Source organism: Dermacentor silvarum, chromosome 1 (assembly GCF_013339745.2).
Source record: "Dermacentor silvarum isolate Dsil-2018 chromosome 1, BIME_Dsil_1.4, whole genome shotgun sequence".
Lineage (NCBI taxonomy): Eukaryota > Metazoa > Arthropoda > Arachnida > Ixodida > Ixodidae > Dermacentor > Dermacentor silvarum.
The window spans coordinates 148,978,806-148,996,098 of NC_051154.1; positions in this window are offsets into that span (position 1 = coordinate 148,978,806).

Below are 17,293 nucleotides of genomic sequence, written 5' to 3' on the forward strand. Positions count from 1 at the left end.
TGCGTGCGTGCGCTATTACAATAACGCTTTCTTGTGGTCAGTGTAATAAGTTTCACGAAGTTGTGTAAAATAGTCATATTTTGCGTTTTCATCATTCAATGGGAAAACGTCCAAGCACCTATCTGCCCGACTTGTGGGCAGCATGACAATTAGAGCAGGGTGGTAGAATACGAGAGGTGGCCAAACGGCGCCGCTTCGTCAATGCACCACGTATTACGCGACGGCTCTCAAGTTGCCGCCGCTTTGCGTAAGGTGGCAGCAGGGGTAGACTGGGCTCATTTCCCGCTCCGCCGTACTTGAAAGCACGTAGCCGGCGAGTGTCGCGCGCATTCAAACTGTATTTTACGTCTCTGAATTTTGAGGAGGAGTTCCGCATTGTAGTGCCCTACACGCGTATACCAGAGATGTCTTCAATAGCACTGAATAGTTACCTTCGGTTAAAACGGACTTTTCGCGCGGATTTACGCTTGCAGCGTGACTTCAGACGAGTCGTTCATTCCTTGGTTATTTGAATGTTTTATTTCTTTATCTTGCGGGATACAGCTTGCTTCTGAGAACTATACGGTTACTAAGGCGGCATTGCCGAATCACGTTTCAAACGAACGTCTTTTTGATATGCTCACGATCATGTACATACGTTTCTCCCTTCCTCATTGCAATAGTAATAAAAATCCTTTATTAGCATGCGCGCATATGTGCTCAGATGGGCCAGCTAAGGTCGGCTGTAGATGCCGTTCTGTAAAGAGCGGCGTCTACTCAGAAAAATACACGTGCGACCCTTGCGATCGGCGCTCTCTGTCAGTCTTGTCGAGATTACCCGCGCCGATTCAAAAATTTAAGCTCCGTAGAGCCTGGTACACTTATTTTTGTGGGCAGGCTGGTAGACAGCCCCTACAAGCTGTTAGAAACATAAGCAATGTGTTAAAGCCACAAGAATTCCGTTAATAACCGTCCTTTTACAGCACAGCGAAAGCTAGCAATGCGCGTCTTTGAGCCCATAAATCCCCTTTCGCCACCAGGAGACTACTGTAGAAACTCGAAAGGTGCGGCGACGTGCTTGCGGCCCTCATTTGGCCACCTCTCCTATTCTACCATCGTGAATTGGAGACTACGTTAAAATATAAAGTTTCTCTACACCATTTCTGAAAATCGTTGTTTGTGTAAATAAACGTTTAGGCCATCAGGCGATGAGGCAGTTACTGTGTTAAAGGCTTCTTATTTGCAAGCCCATTCAGTCGTTTTGATAGTCTTGGCTATAAGGATTATTAAACTCTCAGGCCAAAACTTCTATAGCCGATGTCACCAGCGAAATGACGCATTGCCTCTTAGAAGATATGATCGCATTTTATTTCTCCCTACATTTCCAGTTCTCCTATATCGGGCACTTCGTGGCCGTAAATCCTGTGAACTACTATTGAAAAAGATATGTGCCGTTGCTATTGCGACCTCGTTGTCAGCATTGACGCCGTTGATGTTTCGACGTCGTTGTCCACGAACCAGCTGATTCAGGGCGCATCTTTTATTGAGGGTATAGGCCATGTTTGAAGCAGATCATCATCATTGTCGTGTACGCCTTTTTTGTGCCACCGCCGCTTCTATTACCAGCATGACGGCGAGTAATTTCATAACACACCGCCATATTGTCAATAAGAACTTATGTGTGATGCACCTAATATCATTACGCATCTACATGATGCCGTATCTCTCATTTTGGCCTCCGAAATACATGCACAGGCGCCACCGCTCTCAGATTCTGCATGGTGCGTGAAACCTTGCACTAAATTTCCTTGTGTGGTTAGGGCACGATAGCACACTGGTTATTGCGCCAGTCTCCCAAATGGACATTGTCGCAGGTAATATAGGTTCGAATGCCACTAGCTCGTAAATGTCTTTGCCATTTACCGGCCACCTTCACTAATAATACGTCCAACATCAGTATTGGTGACATCGGCTCGTACGAACAGTTTTAGTGCTTTTTTGTGAATACGATCGAGCACTGGATTCGTAACGGCAGAGCAGCCATTCAGAAGCATGGTAGTACCCGGAAGTTCTACCAAAGGGCTTTGTGTCCTACAATTGTATAAGTGATGTCACAGCAGCCACCAGTAGTGGGCGAAAATGAATTGGACAAATCTCCAATCGCTAATGTTTTTTTTTTTCAGTACGCGTTCGATGGTGCAGTCATTTTCACGCGACTAACTCGTGCATATACATGACGCAGCAGGGCGCTAAATTAAATCGGCCATCTATTATTACGCAGTAGGCATTCCTCAGTTCGTGCGCACTTGATTCTTTGCTACGCGTTCATCCATTCAAGGGAGCCCTTTTATTTTTGTCGTCGAAGTGCGGCATGCTTTTATTTTGTTATATACGCTGCACACAAAGCACTCGGTGAAGCGGAAATCGCAATTTCGGCATCGGCAAGGAAATCGTTAAGCGATCGATGCACACATCACTTCTTTGCCTGACACTCTGCATGACACTCTGCCAACCCCGGTCACCTTCCGCCGTGGTTAAGGCTGGAGTGGTGAGAAGCCCGTGAACCATACCTAACCACCTATGTGCATGGTGACAGCACGAACGTGCTTTTCTTCATATTGCTATTAATTTTTTGTGGCATTTTAACGGTTGGTTCTGTTAGCTTTCCCAGCTACTAATCCCATTCAACTTTCTGGGTGCGGAAAAAATCGCTCGTAGGCCAAACGAAAAAGAGACTCTTCTACGTGTGATGGAAAAATCAAGATGCAACAAGTCAAATATAGTCGCACCGCATGTAATTAGCGATTATCGTTGATTGATGAACGTGTCGCTAACACACGCAATGGATTTAGCGAGCTTCTTGTCTGCATGGTGCAAGTATGGCTAAACGACACCGCCACGTAGTGCCACTGAACAACAATGATCGACTTGCTGACGTAAATGAGCCGTCCCGGGACTGCATCCCGGTAGCTGAGCTGGTGCTTGTGGCCTGTCCTATACTCGCAACTGCTCCTTAGCCTTCTGCAGGCGTCCAAAAGTGAAGATGACCACGCGACCAGTGCATTAGATGTATCGTAATTTTCGAGCCAGGGGAGCAGCAGCCAGTGCGCTACGGCTCCGTATATACTTCTCGCTGTCGCAGCGCGCTGGCTGCCCGCTCCTGGGTGACGTTAATGGTGGAACCACACGATGGACTAAATCCGTCTTTTTCGCGACGGACGGTGCATCACGCAACTACGCGTCACGGATTCAGGCCGTCCGCGCGTCGTCCGCAGACGACGACGGAAAATCCCGAGCTATTTTTCGCATCCGGATTCTGGCAGTCGAATGCTGCGGATTTAGCCTACGATGCTCTATAAGTCTGGCAACAAGCGCAACTTACAGCCTCTGAGACCTGCCTGGGCCGCCGCAACATCTTCGAGGCCATGTTCAGCCAATACAGACACTCTAAGCCTACACGCCAAGAACTTGAGCATGGCTCTCGGAAACGGTGCCCATTTCTCATGAATACTTAGCGGTCGAAGCTTCTGGACACAAATTTAAAGCAAATACAAGCGTCAGTTTGAATATTACGGGCAACATAGTGAACAACGACTTCTTTATAGGTTCGAGGCGGACGGCAACAGCTTCGGGCGGTGCCGCGATGTTTAGTTATCCGGCGCGGTCGTCTGCTCGCCCCGTCCGTCGTCTGGATGCATTCTGCTGCCGGACGGGCGGCGGAATAACCGTCCGCGCAACAGATTTTCACGGAGCCGTCCTGTGGATGCACCATAATGGTGGATACACACGAAGGACTAAATCCGTCTTTTCTGCGACGGACGGTGCATCACGTGACTACGCGTCACGGATTCATGTCGTCCGCGCGTCGTCCGCGACACCCACGGACGGAAAATGCCGAGCTACATTACGTCGTCTCGAGGGGCGCGGACTTGCGCTCGCTGCAGCCTCCCAGTTTCGGTTTCGCGCGCTCTGAGAGACGAAATTCGTCGCGCCACAGGTCCGCAGGTAATCGCATTTTTCCAGATCCAAATGTTGATATGGTAGAATGGAGAACTCGCTCCAATTTCCCAATTACAATGAGCCATAGCTGAAACTAAAACTTTAAAGGTTAACTAATGAATTTTTCTTAATTAGCAAGTAATTACCACGCATCACCCGTCACACCATGGTCGTCACCACTGACGGCAGGTCTCTGATGTCACCGCCCTTTTATTTCAGAGCGACTGTTTATAAATATTACTTAAAGTCATCGTAGAAACCCCCGGTATATACGTATACAGGGGGTGTCCCAGCTATCACGTAGCACGATTTTAAAAGAGGAATAGAGTTACGCGAAGCAAGCCTAGTGTGTATTGTTTCCAGTACAGTGGAGTAGCCGCCAGTAATTTTTTCGTTACTGAAATTTAATTAGGTAATTTTAATTAATTATATAACTCGAGAAGTACTGCACTGATTAACAAAGTGTGAATGAGAAAATTGTAGAGAGAGAGAGAGAGAGAGAGAAGTCATAGGGGAAAGGCAGGGAGGTTAACCAGGCTGAGCCCGGTAGGCTACCCTGCACTGGGGAAGGGGGAGAAGGGATTGAAAGAGGAGAAGGAAGAGAGAAGTTCACAGTTCACACCTTGCACATGTGCAGTCAAGCGTTCATAGCTGATTTTCATCACAGGCGGTCATACAGGCTTGTGCACTTCAAAAAACGCAGCAGCGCCTTTGTAGCCCTGTACATAGAAGACGCACGAGGCCACGGGCCCAAGATCTTCTCCTCCGTAAAAGGCCTGTCGTCTAAGTGCCCCAAAGCAGTCCGAAGGGCAATCCTCTCTTCTTTGTATCTAGGACAGTCACATAAGATATGTCTGGTGGTTTCCTCAATACCACATGTGCTGCAGTTGGCACTGTCCGCCATTCCAATTAGGAATGAATAGGAGCTTGTAAAAGAAACTCCTAATCGCAGGCGGCACAGTAAGGTTTCATCATGTCGTTTAAAACCGGGTAAAAGTTGCAATTGCATCTGTGGGTCCATGGCATATAAGCGCCGGTTAGTAAACTCTGGTGTATTCCATTTTCTTAGAGTTATAGAATGGGCAAGACTGCTGAGGTGCCGCGCTGCATCCGTTCTTGACAAAGGTATTGGTATTCTTTCATATTGGGCATGTGCTTCACGGGCAGCTTTGTCGGCACATTCATTGCCAGTGATGTTGCAGTGCCCTGGTAGCCACTGAAATACAATGTCGTGGCCTCTGACCACCGCTTGATGGTAGCGTAATCGTATCTCTGCTACCAATTGTTCATGTGGGCTGCGGCGCAGAGCTGATAAAAGTGACTGTAGGGCTGCCTTCGAATCACAGAATATAGCCCAATTATTTGGTGATTTTTCGTGCACATAAAGCACAGCGCTACGGAGGGCGGCAAGTTCAGACCCTGTCGATGTTGTGACGTGGCTGATCTTGAATTTCTTGCAGAATGATGCCGACGGAATAACTACTGCACCAGTAGAGCTGGTCAGAGTCGAAGATCCATCTGTATAAATGTGAATACGATCAGAGTAGGAATCATGCAGCAGATGTAGAGCAGCTTGATTCAGGGCACAAGTTGGCAAGTCGGACTTCTTTGTAACTCCCGGAATGGAGAGCCGCACTTCTGGCTGCCGGAGACACCATAAAGGACAAGGTGGTCTTGCTGCAGGCGTGAAGTCTGATGGAAGAGAAGATCAATAGGAGGTTACAATGCCTGAAAAGGTTGCATCTGGTCTACTTTCTGGGAGAGAAGCAAGGCGTTGAGACTGTAGTCGGGAAAGGTGTCGAAGATGATTTCGAAGGGTGTCTGTGGCGACATACGTTCTGATGGGATGTTCCCTGGCGATGGCAATTGCTGCAGCTGTTGAAGCGCATCGCGGTAGGCCAAGACAAGTTCTAAGTGCTTGAGCTTGCATGCTCTCAAGCACTCTGAGGTTGGTCCTCCGGGCGCTTGACAACACCGGGGTGCTGTAACGCAAGAAACCCATAAAGAGTGCTTTGTATAATTGCAGCATAGAGTGCACCGATGGTCCCCATGCTTTTCCGGCGATGGCTTTGAAGAGGTGGCTGATCGAGAGGAGTCTTTTCCTTTGGTAGGATACATGAGGGCTCCAGGAGAGGTCGCGGTCAACAGTGATCCCTAAAAACCGATGGTTCTTTTTGTACAAAATAGGCTGGCCATTAATAGACACAGGATATTCGGCCATCGATTTTCGCGTAAAGGCGACTAATGCGCATTTCTCTGTTGAAACGCCGAGACCTTGTCTCTGAAGATAAGTAGATGTCCTCGTTGCAGCCTTTTGTAACCTTGCGCGAACTTGTGGGCGAGTTACTCCGGAAGCCCAGATGCAGATGTCATCTGCGTAAATTGACAGACTGACAGGCTGTGGCAAGGATTCCGCCAACCCAATCAGAGCCAGGTTGAACAAAACTGGGCTTAAAACACCACCTTGTGGAACCCCACGGTTGGTATAGTGGTCGGTAGTTTGACCATCTTCAGTGACTACAAAGAAGCTCCTTTGGGTCAAGTAGCTACGAATCCACAGAAAACTGCGGCCTCCGATTTCAGCAGCCACGAGTGCGTCAAGAATTGCTTCATGGGAGACATTATCATAAGCACCCCTCACGTCTAAAAATAGCGCTACAGAGATGCGTTTGGATGATTTTTGGTGTTGAATCGACGACACGAGATCAATGACGTTGTCGACCGACGAACGACCACGTCGAAAGCCTGTCATCGCGTCTGGATAAACATTGTAATGTTCAAGAAACCACTCGAGGCGCGTGAGGATCATCCTTTCCATCAACTTGCCAACGCAGCTGGCGAGAGCAATAGGCCGATGGGATTTCAGTTCAAGGGGAGACTTTCCTTGCTTTAAGATCGGTACAAGACGGCTGCGCTTCCACTCAGGGGGAACAACACCGTCACTCCATGAGACATTGAGATGATGCAGCAGGATCTCTCGTGCTTCATGATCAAGGTGGCGGAGAGCAGCATATGTTACGTTGTCGGGTCCGGGCGAAGAGGAACGCCTGCAAATGGCTAAAGCGGCCTCCATTTCTTCCATGGAGAAAAGTTCATCCATTGCCGAAACTTGCATGAGGGGAACTTCGTACAATTCAAGATCCTTTTGTAGCATTCTGTTACTTGCAATTTCCGCACAAAAGTCTTCTCCTACATCCACTTCTCGACAGCCTTGGTGGAGAGCCAGTGCCTTAAAGGGGTGGCGTTGCTGAGGAGAAGAGCGAAGGCCCTGGAGAGTTCGCCATACGCGGGAGAGTGCTTTGCGGGGGTCCAACGAGTTACAGAATGAACGCCATCGTTCGTTGTCTAATTTGTCCATGCGACGACGTATTTTCTTCTGCGTGCGCCTGGCCTCCCTAAGGTCTAGAATCGACTTTGTGCGTCTGTATCTCTTCTCGGCACGCCGACGTATTGCACGAAGCCTTTCTAGTTCAATGTCGAAGTCTGTGCGAGCAGGTGACCATGAGAAGCAGCGCGTCGCGGCATGCATCGCGTCCGCAATCACAAGCTCTATGCTACGTGCAAGGCCTCTCTGGCATTCGGCGTTCACCGAGGCTTGAAATTCGGGCCAATCAATTGTTCGAGAGACCATAGGGGAAAACATATTGCTTAGACCTTTGATGGCAACGTAAGTAGGAATATGGTCACTTCCGCGCGTTTCCAAGTCAGTAAACCAGTAGACGCTCGAGGTAAGGCATCGCGACACCAAAGTAAGGTCTAGGCAGCTGCTATACGACGACCTTTTCAAGAAGGTTGGACTGCCATCGTTCAAAAGGCAGAGGTCATGGTCCGAAGCAAAAGATACAAGAGTCTGACCTCTTGAATTGGTTCTTGTACTTCCCCAAAGTGGATGATGGGCGTTGAAATCCCCTGTGATAATCCAAGGACTGGAGGTCGACGTCAAAACATTTCCAAGCCTTGTGTAGTCTAAACGGCTTGATGGGGAAATGTAGCCGGCGACGAGTGTGAAGGAGAGACTCTTCTTCTTTATGCTAAGGCACACATACTGGTTGTCGTCATGAGGAGGCACGGCCTGGGCCACGTAGGTGAAAATTGTAGAGCAACATGAAAAACTCCCGATATAGCTTTCTGTAGCTCAATACGTACTACATAAATGTGTTTTTCTGAGCGTGAAAGATATCCGCGAATACACGCAAAGTGCCTCGGGCGGCCTGTCGCGCTGCAATTATGCGTGCATTCGCGGGCTTCTGCAGGCATCGATTAGACGATCTGGCTGGCCTTGTCCACCGCTCTTCTTTTTCATTACAATTATACTCAGTGCAGAAGCGGAGCCATCCTGGCGACTTGTTGTTCGGAGAGAAAACTCAGAAAGTGGTGTCGAAACTTCTCGTAGAGCGCGAGAGACGCGTTCATTTAGTACAGACACGGCTGATCCAGTATAAATCTGCGCGATGGTAACAGGGGCGCCGTCAACAGTAAGGTCGACAACGTTCGAAGGCGACAATGGAGGGCTTGTACAGATTGATGGCGACGCAGTTCCCGCCTCCTGAACTACGGCGCTTAGTTTTCCTCTTGCGTGGGTGTAGAGCGCCGACACATGGGAGGCAACGAGTGGCGACGCTTGGAAGGTGAATGACGAGCAAGTAACGGACGCTCAGCTGGTGGCCTGCTCGACTGCTGGCTAAAATAAACGTCGCGGAAAGGTTGCACGTCGGTGTAGGGAGGAGTCTGCGCCAAGCCATCAGAGTGCAGCATGCGGCGGCGGCAGAGTCGTGCGACATGTTCGGGTATACCGCAGGCAGAACATATGGGTCTGTTGTCTTGCATGCGCCAAGGATTAACAAAGGCCGGATCAGGTCTGATTAACGGGATAATGAACGGATGTCAGTGCCAGTGGATGTATCGCAATGAGTGGTTTGTGAGGAGGCTGCGCGGCGAAGGAGGCATAAGTGAGTGCAGCGGCTATGCTGATGCTGCATTGGTAAAGCCTCAGTAACTTGCTCTTCAATAACCCATCTGAGCGTTGAGGCGAGCTGTGTAGGAGGCGGTTGCGGCAGCAGCTGCTGTTGGGGCAGCTCACCGAAGAGAAGTAGGGAAAACTGACGTGCAACTTCCTCCCGCACCAATGCTTGGATTCGTATTAGCAAGGGCGAGTGATCAGAGAGGACAGCCATGGCAGAGAGGGTGTCGTCAGCCACTGAGGGGCGCCTGGTCAAATCTCGCTGCCTCCTGAACTCGTCGTAGCTTTGGTACAAGTTTGAGCTCGGATACGGTACGTGGACTCTTCACGATCCAGATTTGAAAAATGCCATCGGCGATGCCCTTCAATATCTGATTCACCTGGCCATTCTCGGACATAGAAGCATCCACACGTTTGCACTGGTCTAGAACCTCTTCAATATAACTGGTGAACGTTTCACCCGGTTGTTGCGCTCGCTCTCTTAACAGCTGCTCGGCGCACAACTTGTAGACGGCGGGGCGATCGGAAACCTCAGCGAAGCTGGTCTTGAACGCTGACCAAGATTGAAACTCGGCATCGTGATTTTATACCACAGGTGAGCCACACCTGCAAGGTAGAAGATGGCGTTATTTAGTTTGGAGATAATGTCCCATCTAGTGTGCAATCTCACCCGTTATTTTGAAGATAGCCAGTCGTTGACGTCATGCGCCCCCGTAGCGCTGAACACCGCGGGATCTCTATGGGGGAGAGCGCCAGAGCAGGCCACGGACGGTGTCGGCGACGTCTGGTGGATAGAGTCAGGCATGACTGGTGGCAGAGTCCGAGACCAGAGTTCCATGGTGGAGATGCTCTTGAAGACTCAGCACTTCCACCAACTGTAAAGGGGTGTATTCAACAATTCTGCAGCTAGCGTCAAGCGTAACTGAGAAGTCAGGCGACGCGGAGCAGGAACAGCTGGATGCCCGAGCGGCCCACGCTCGTGCGAAGCACTGGCGATCCAGGTGGCTCAGTGGTTGCACTGCAGGCATCAAATAGACGATCTGGCTGGCCGTGTTGGTGCGTTCTTCTTAATTATTCTTTACAATACAAGTATACATATATAAAAGAAATTATACATTAATGAAAATGAAAATGGATGAAAAAACAACTGTCCGCAGGTGGGGAACGATCCCACGTCTTCGCATTACGCGTGCGATGCTCTTACCATTGAGCTATCACGGAGCCGTTTTCCCATCCACTTTCTTAGGTATTTATGCTTTACAACTAGAACTAACCCTGGGAGTGTTAGCCAGTGCCACCACTCACAAACCATGACGGCGGATGTGGCACATCCTTTCTGCCGCAGGCGTCACGAGCACGTAATGTTTTTGGGTGATGGCAACTGGTCAATAAACCCACATATGCTACCTGAAGGCATCAATGTTGCCGGATTCGAGACCCTCGTTATGCAATGAACGAGAAGAAAGGGAACCGAAGGGTCCGATTATTATTAATCATATCATAAGAAGCCAACAAACAATGACACCAAGGACAACATAGGGGAAATTACTTGTACTTACTAATTGAATTAAAGAAATGATAAATTAATGGAAATGAAAGTGGATTAAAAACGAACTGTCCGCACGTGGGGAACGATCCCACGTCTTCGCATTACGCGTGTGATGCTCCTTCCATTGAGCTACCGCGCAGCCGTTATCGCATCCACTTTCTTAGGTATTTATGCTTTGCAACGCATCGCACGCGTAATGCGAAGACTTGGGATCGTTCCCCACCTGCGGACAGTTGTTTTTTCATCGATTTTCCTTTTCATTACTTTATAATTTCTTTAATTCAGTTAGTAAGTACAAGTAATTTCCCCTATGTTTTCCTTGGTGTCATTGTTTGTTGACTTCTTATAAGATTAATAAAAATCGGGCCCCTCGGTTCCCTTCTCTCGTTCATATATATATATATATATATATTATATATATATATATATAATACAGGTGTTTCAGCGAACACTTTTCAAAATTATTTAAGGTTACTGTGCAGATAGATCAATCTAGCAACGACTGGTCTACTCGAAGAGGCGGACATGACTTCACAAGAAATTGAAATGCATAATCGAATAATTCACGAAATTCACTAATTAAGTTTTTAACTATTACCTGATGGCCCATATTGCAATTTACAAATTGTAGCCGGAGTTCGCAGGCGGATACACTTCAAACGAATTCGGGATGACACCAGTTCGAGATATAATTCCCGAACTTGGGGAGAAATGCATTGGCGTTCCAGTTAATTTTGTGCTTCAATGCATAAAGCGACGTTTTGGTAGGAACCCTAACTGGAACGCCAATGCATTTCTCCGCAAAGTTCGGGAATTAATATCTCGAAACTGGTGTCATCCCGAGAATTCGTTTCAAGTGGATCCACCTTGCGAACTCCCCGGCTACAATTTGTAAATTGCAATATGGGCCATCAGGTAATTAGTTAAAAACTTAATTAGTGAATTTCTGTTAATTATTCGATTATGCATTTCAATTTCTTGTGCAAGTCATGTCCGCCTCTTCGAGTAGACCAGCTCGTTAACTAGAATTGTGCTATCTGCCACAGGCAACCTTTAGGAATTTTTGAAAGTGTTCGCTGAAACACCCTGTATATATATATAATGCAATCGTTTTATGGGAAGCTGAAAACTGTCGCTGAAGCGCTAAAGGAGAGCTTGGAGATACATTAACTGATAAGATAGGCACGTTGTTTGGGCGCGGTGATCATGATCGCCAAACAGAAAGTTACATCCATACACGCAGCCTCACCGAGCAGCTTAAACAAGAATTTTCCACCTCTTTATCTAGGCACTTGTTCACCCCTCTTGGAGTCATTGCTTCTGGTCGTTATAAAAAAAATAATTGGCGTATTTTAGCGAACGATAAGTGCATGCGGTGATGAATACATGCGCTGAGCCACTCGCCTTAAGCGCTGTGCACAGCTCCGAAAATCGGCTTCAAGCCTGCCCTCTCGGGGCTAGGAGTACGCGTGCGTGTCTTCGACCGGTGGCTTCGCGACAGCTGCGCCCTTGCCTTCCATGGATTTGGCCTTCCGCGCCCTCCTGTTACGTTTAGTGTGATTTTTATTATTTTCCTGTGCCTTCAAGGCATCACGGCTGAGTCCATCGTTGGAAGTCAGGGAGCGCTCGCTGTTCCTTCCTTCACCGTTCTCGGTCCCGACTTTTGTTTCGTTTTTTCAACCTTTGCGTATCAGCATCTCCTTCGCTTCTTTTGCAAACTTTGGTGCCGAAAAGTGCAATCTTAACATCACGCACAGTGTTTCTTTTCTTTACGTGGAACACATTCCTTTGAAAAATGGCTACAAAATTTACATGAATTACGTCAATGCAGGTGAATTACCCGCGCAGGATACGAGAACAATTAATTTGCTATTTAATCTAATTACATCAATTACCTTCTTAATAACCAACTTTACGGTACATAGGTATATAGCAAAGTTGAAGGCAACAGCCATAAAAGTCTAGATCCGTGTTTCTATACTTCGGACTGGCCATTTGGATCGAAATAGCTGCCGTCAAGTTATTCGTTCTATTCACCTTATTACGCACGCTGAACCACGAAGCGCAACTGGCGGTACAACCTCCTGCGGTGTACGCGGTCCAACCTTCAATCAATAAACCAGTGGATGGTTTTTGTTTTTCTTGCGAGTGGCGTCTACCTATAAGCAGGTGATTCACCTGTGATGATGTAATTGGAGTAAATTTTGTAGCCTTTTTTTAAAAATACGTTTGAATTATAATAATAGAAACTTTGTTGGACTAGAGACGTTCTTAAGGAGGGGCAGTCGGAGCCTCTGAGTTCAGGGCTCCACTGGCCACTGGCCTCTGCCGCCTGCCCTGACCGGGCTAGTCAATTACGTTTGTCTTGCCAGGTCGGAGCAGGCGAGCTGTGCCTCAAACTGCTCCATTCTGTTACTGGTATGTTGCCTATGGGGGTGCTTTGTGCACTCCCAGGTTATATGTATTAGGGTAGGTATGCCACCGTACGAAGTAAAGTTGGCCCTATAGCGAGTGGCATACATGGCACTGCATACATGGCGTTTAACCATTTTAGATGCGGGAATACCCCGGTCTGTATTTTGCGCCAATCAGCGGCCTCTTCCCCGCTAAGTTGTGGGTGAGGCGGCGGGTATTTTCTGCGGACTCCGCGCTGTTGAGCAAGGATGTCTTTGGCATTTAAATTGATGGGATTTTGTGAGGGATAGTGCCAGCAGTTGGGATTAGTAGAGGACGCCATCGCTCAGTTAGTAGACCCTCGAGCTAAAGCGTTAGCCTTTTCGTTCTCCTGTACCCTCGCGTGGCCCGGGCGCCGCAGTAGGCGATGACGGTGGTTCTAGGATTTGGAGATTACCGCGAGGCTAGCGGGAGTCACATGCGACATTTCTCCATTGAGTCCGTGACCACGACCGAGTCCCTTTGCGAAAATTCCACGTGAGCGAGTGCGATCGCATTATGCAGACCCAACGCATATAATGGAACCTAAGTTAGTGAAGCCGGTTAATTAAATGATATACAGCTCAATGCGACGCTTGTAACTATTTTTTTCATCTTATGCAACATGTAATCTCATGCAACGTTTATGTGATGCATCGCACAGGTTACAGCTTCATTCTCATGCAGTGTCAATATACTATGACAATATACTATGACAATGACAATATACTATGCCATTCACGAACAGGGCCGAAATGCAAACACCAGTTCAAGCGGGTGTGCACTGCGAGTCGCCGACGCAGCGATGTCACAAGGAGGCGAAGCGTGATGTTTGTCGAGGGAACAGTGGTGAGGAGACGTGTACGCGGTGAGAAGTGCGAAACATATACGTGTTTAGCCATTGTGACACAGCGGCACAAAACCATTCGCGGTGATTCGGCATGAATGGGCACATACCCAGTGGCCCAAGAACAAAGTGCCAAAATAAAAGAACTATTTAGTAAAATTATGCTATTCTATTCAGAGCTCAGTGTGCTTTAGAAATAACTAGGAGTCGGCGTTAATTACATGTGCACATTTTATGGAATGAATTATTGTCTAAGTACACAGACCAGATGTTCGCTTATTGGCACTAATCTTCCGATCAACATTGAGAACTAACAAAGGCCGGAATGCAAGAGCTTGCACCCGGCGCTCATGTACAGTATATGCGCGTCAGATGCAGGCTCTGTATGTGCATGGTGTCCCAACTATCATGCACCAAGATTTAAAAATACCACGTAGCCGGACACAATCAAGACAATGTTGTTTTCCGTCGCTTGAAGAGACACAGATTATTTCTTGCATTCCGTCTAATTACATAATTAGTCCTAATTAACCAACTTTTCAAATATTTTAATTATATCAAATGTGTCATTGAGAAAACTGTCGAGCAGCATAAAAAACTCTCGATACAGCTTTCTGTTGCTCAATATGTGCTACATAAAGGTGCTCTCTCGAGCGTAAAAGAAGCCCCCGAATACACGCAAGGTGCCTCGAGTGGCCAGTCGCGCGGCAATTTTGGGTGTATCCGCGGGATTCTTTAACGCTCGGAAAAACACGTTTATGTAGCACGTATTGAACAACACAAAGCTGTATCGGGAGTTTCTTATGTTGCTCAACAATTTTCTAATCAATTGACATTTTTCATCTAATTGCAATACTTGAGAAATTGATGAATTAATTAGGACTAACAATGTAATTAGGCGGAATGCAAAAAATAATCTGAGTATCTTCAAGCGACGGCAAACTACATTACCTTGGTGCTGTCCAGCTAAGTGGTATTTGCATATTTTGAGACATTGGTGTATGAGAGTTGGGACACCCTGTATATACATCGAACAGCGAGAAATGCTCGGCCAAGGTTTGGCTCATGATCTTGAAAGCACTGAATGTCCACTGCCAGATACAACGGAACGCCTAACAACTCTCGAGCATTAACACAGATGTCACGTGTGTGATTTAAGCGTTATAGAGTCTGCATCAGTTGAGTGTGGGCCGAATTCACAACGCCTATCGAAATTGCGTTGTTAGCTATGACCTGGTTGACCAGTGGATTTACTTCATGAAATCAGAAAAATCATGAATGGTCATTGCTTGAGAACAGCCTTCCGAGTTGCCAGTTAGCTTGTGCAAGTAATACCTAATACGAAGCTGTGCTATTTTTAAATAATACACAGCATAATTTTTCCCTGGGTTTTTTTAAGCTAAGCTTTATAGGCTCACATGTGTCGGCGGTGGTGGTGGTGGCGGCGGCGGTGTTGTCACCCTGAAAAGTGGGCCGATCCTGGCGATTGTGCAGAAAGGATCCCAGCTCAATGGCGCATACCAGGGACAAAAAAGGAGACAGAGAGAGAGAGAGAGAAAGTCCGAGAGAAAGAGAGAGTGAGAAATAGAGAGCGAAATGTAGAAAATCACCACGAAGTTCCGACAAAAAAAGAAAGAAAGAAAGAGAGAGAGAAAGAAATAAAGAGGGAAAAAAAGACCGAGAGAAGGAGAGAGTGAGAAAGAGAGAAATATACAAAATCGCCACGAAGGTCAGACAAAGAAAGAAAGAGAGAGAAAAAGAAATAAAGAGGGAAAGAAAGACCGAGAGAAAGAGAGAGTGAGAAAGAGAGAAATATACAAAATCACCACGAAGGTCAGACAAAGAAAGAGAGAGAGAAAAAGAGAGAGAGAAAAAGAGAGAGAAAGAGAGAAAGAAAGAAAATCATCACGAAGGTCAGAGAGAAAGAGAGAGAAAGGAAGGTAGAGATATAGAAAGAGAGGAAGAGAGAAATAAATAAAGAAAGAGAGAAAGGAAGAGAGAGAAAGGGAGAGAGAGAGAAAGAAAATCACGACGAAGGTCAGACACACACGACAAGCTTCGCTTACCCCCATTTTCTCGACAGGGGAAAAGCCTGGTGATTTTCATCAAGCGCACCAGTTATTAAACGAGAAGTGCTGTAAATGGGTCTAGTGACGAGGCTAATTTGGACGCAAGGTTTCGGATGTCTCAACGTCTCTTATTCGAAGTAAGTGGGGCCTCGCGCTGAATGCCTTACTCGTATAATGGCGTCGCCACTTTTGAAGCCGGCGCTATACGCGTGCCCAGCATTTCTTCCTACTGGCCACGGGACCATCCGATATCAGTAAGCCTTTTCTGACACCTGTCGGGCGCCTCTGATACCATGCCGTCAGTATGCCTGTCGGGCAATCGGAGCCCTCCATTGCTTCGTTCTTCGATTCGACCTAGTGGAGGAGGGGGGGAGAGAAAAGTTTTTTTAACCAACTTACTTCTCTGTATGTGTACAAAGCAAGCACAGCGGGTGAACCTGTCAGGACCGTCATCTACAGAAGTTCGTTATCGATCGATGCGGCGTTGGCTTGAAAGGTCTGACATCGTTTTGCCGTTCGGGAGATTTGTTTCTTGCTTTTAGCGTGGACTCGCGCGGAGGTGGGGAGCAGGCCTGCAGTCGGCTCTACTGTTCCAAAGGGGACGCCGTGGATGGCTTTCCCGCATTTGGAGGGCTCGAAATTGAAGGGCTTCCCTCAGTCTTCAATTTGCCGTCACTGCTACCGGTGGTATTGGTGGTGGTAATGCTGCTGCCGCTACGCCTTGGTCGGTTTTGTCGGCTCTACGATACACGGTCCCTTTTCGTGCTTACAAAGCGAAACAGTGTTAAAATAATTATGCGCGCAAAACAAAAAAAACGCATCCGCCGACGCCGTGTGGAGAGAAAGGCGAATACGCCGTACGGCTAGCAAGATTCCTTCATTTGTGTATGTTCGAAATATAGCAGCACTAAGAAAAGCCGACTGTTACTCATGGGCTGGAGAAATGGTCAGCTAGCACTGCCTCATCATCTGCCGTGATATGGTCTGCCACAAATGGAAGAGTAGATCACTCTAGAAGGAAGGGCATTTTGCTTCAAAATGAGTTCTTTGTGCAATGAAAATAATTAAGCGATAAGACTAAATAAAGATATGCTTTCACTGTCATTTTAAGTTTGTCTGCTATAGGCGCTGCGTCCAAACTCTGAGCAGAGTTTAAGTATTTCTGTTTAATTTATAATTTCCAAACGACAACGACGAGGCTTTCGCACGCTCTAAATTTAGCGGCGGCGTGTTTATACTGCTTTCAAAATACGCTTTAACGCCTCCGCCTCGCCGACTTGTTCCTTGATGAACGCACATCCGTTTTTGATATAGCCTGCACATCGCTTCTGTTCCTTTCAAAACAAGAATGCTGTCTTGAATTCTAAGGCTTAATTATCTGTCATTTTCGCTTAGTATAGCTACGGCGTTCTTTCATAGCCGCCCAAGGTGGACGCATTCTCAAGGGAACGTGCGAG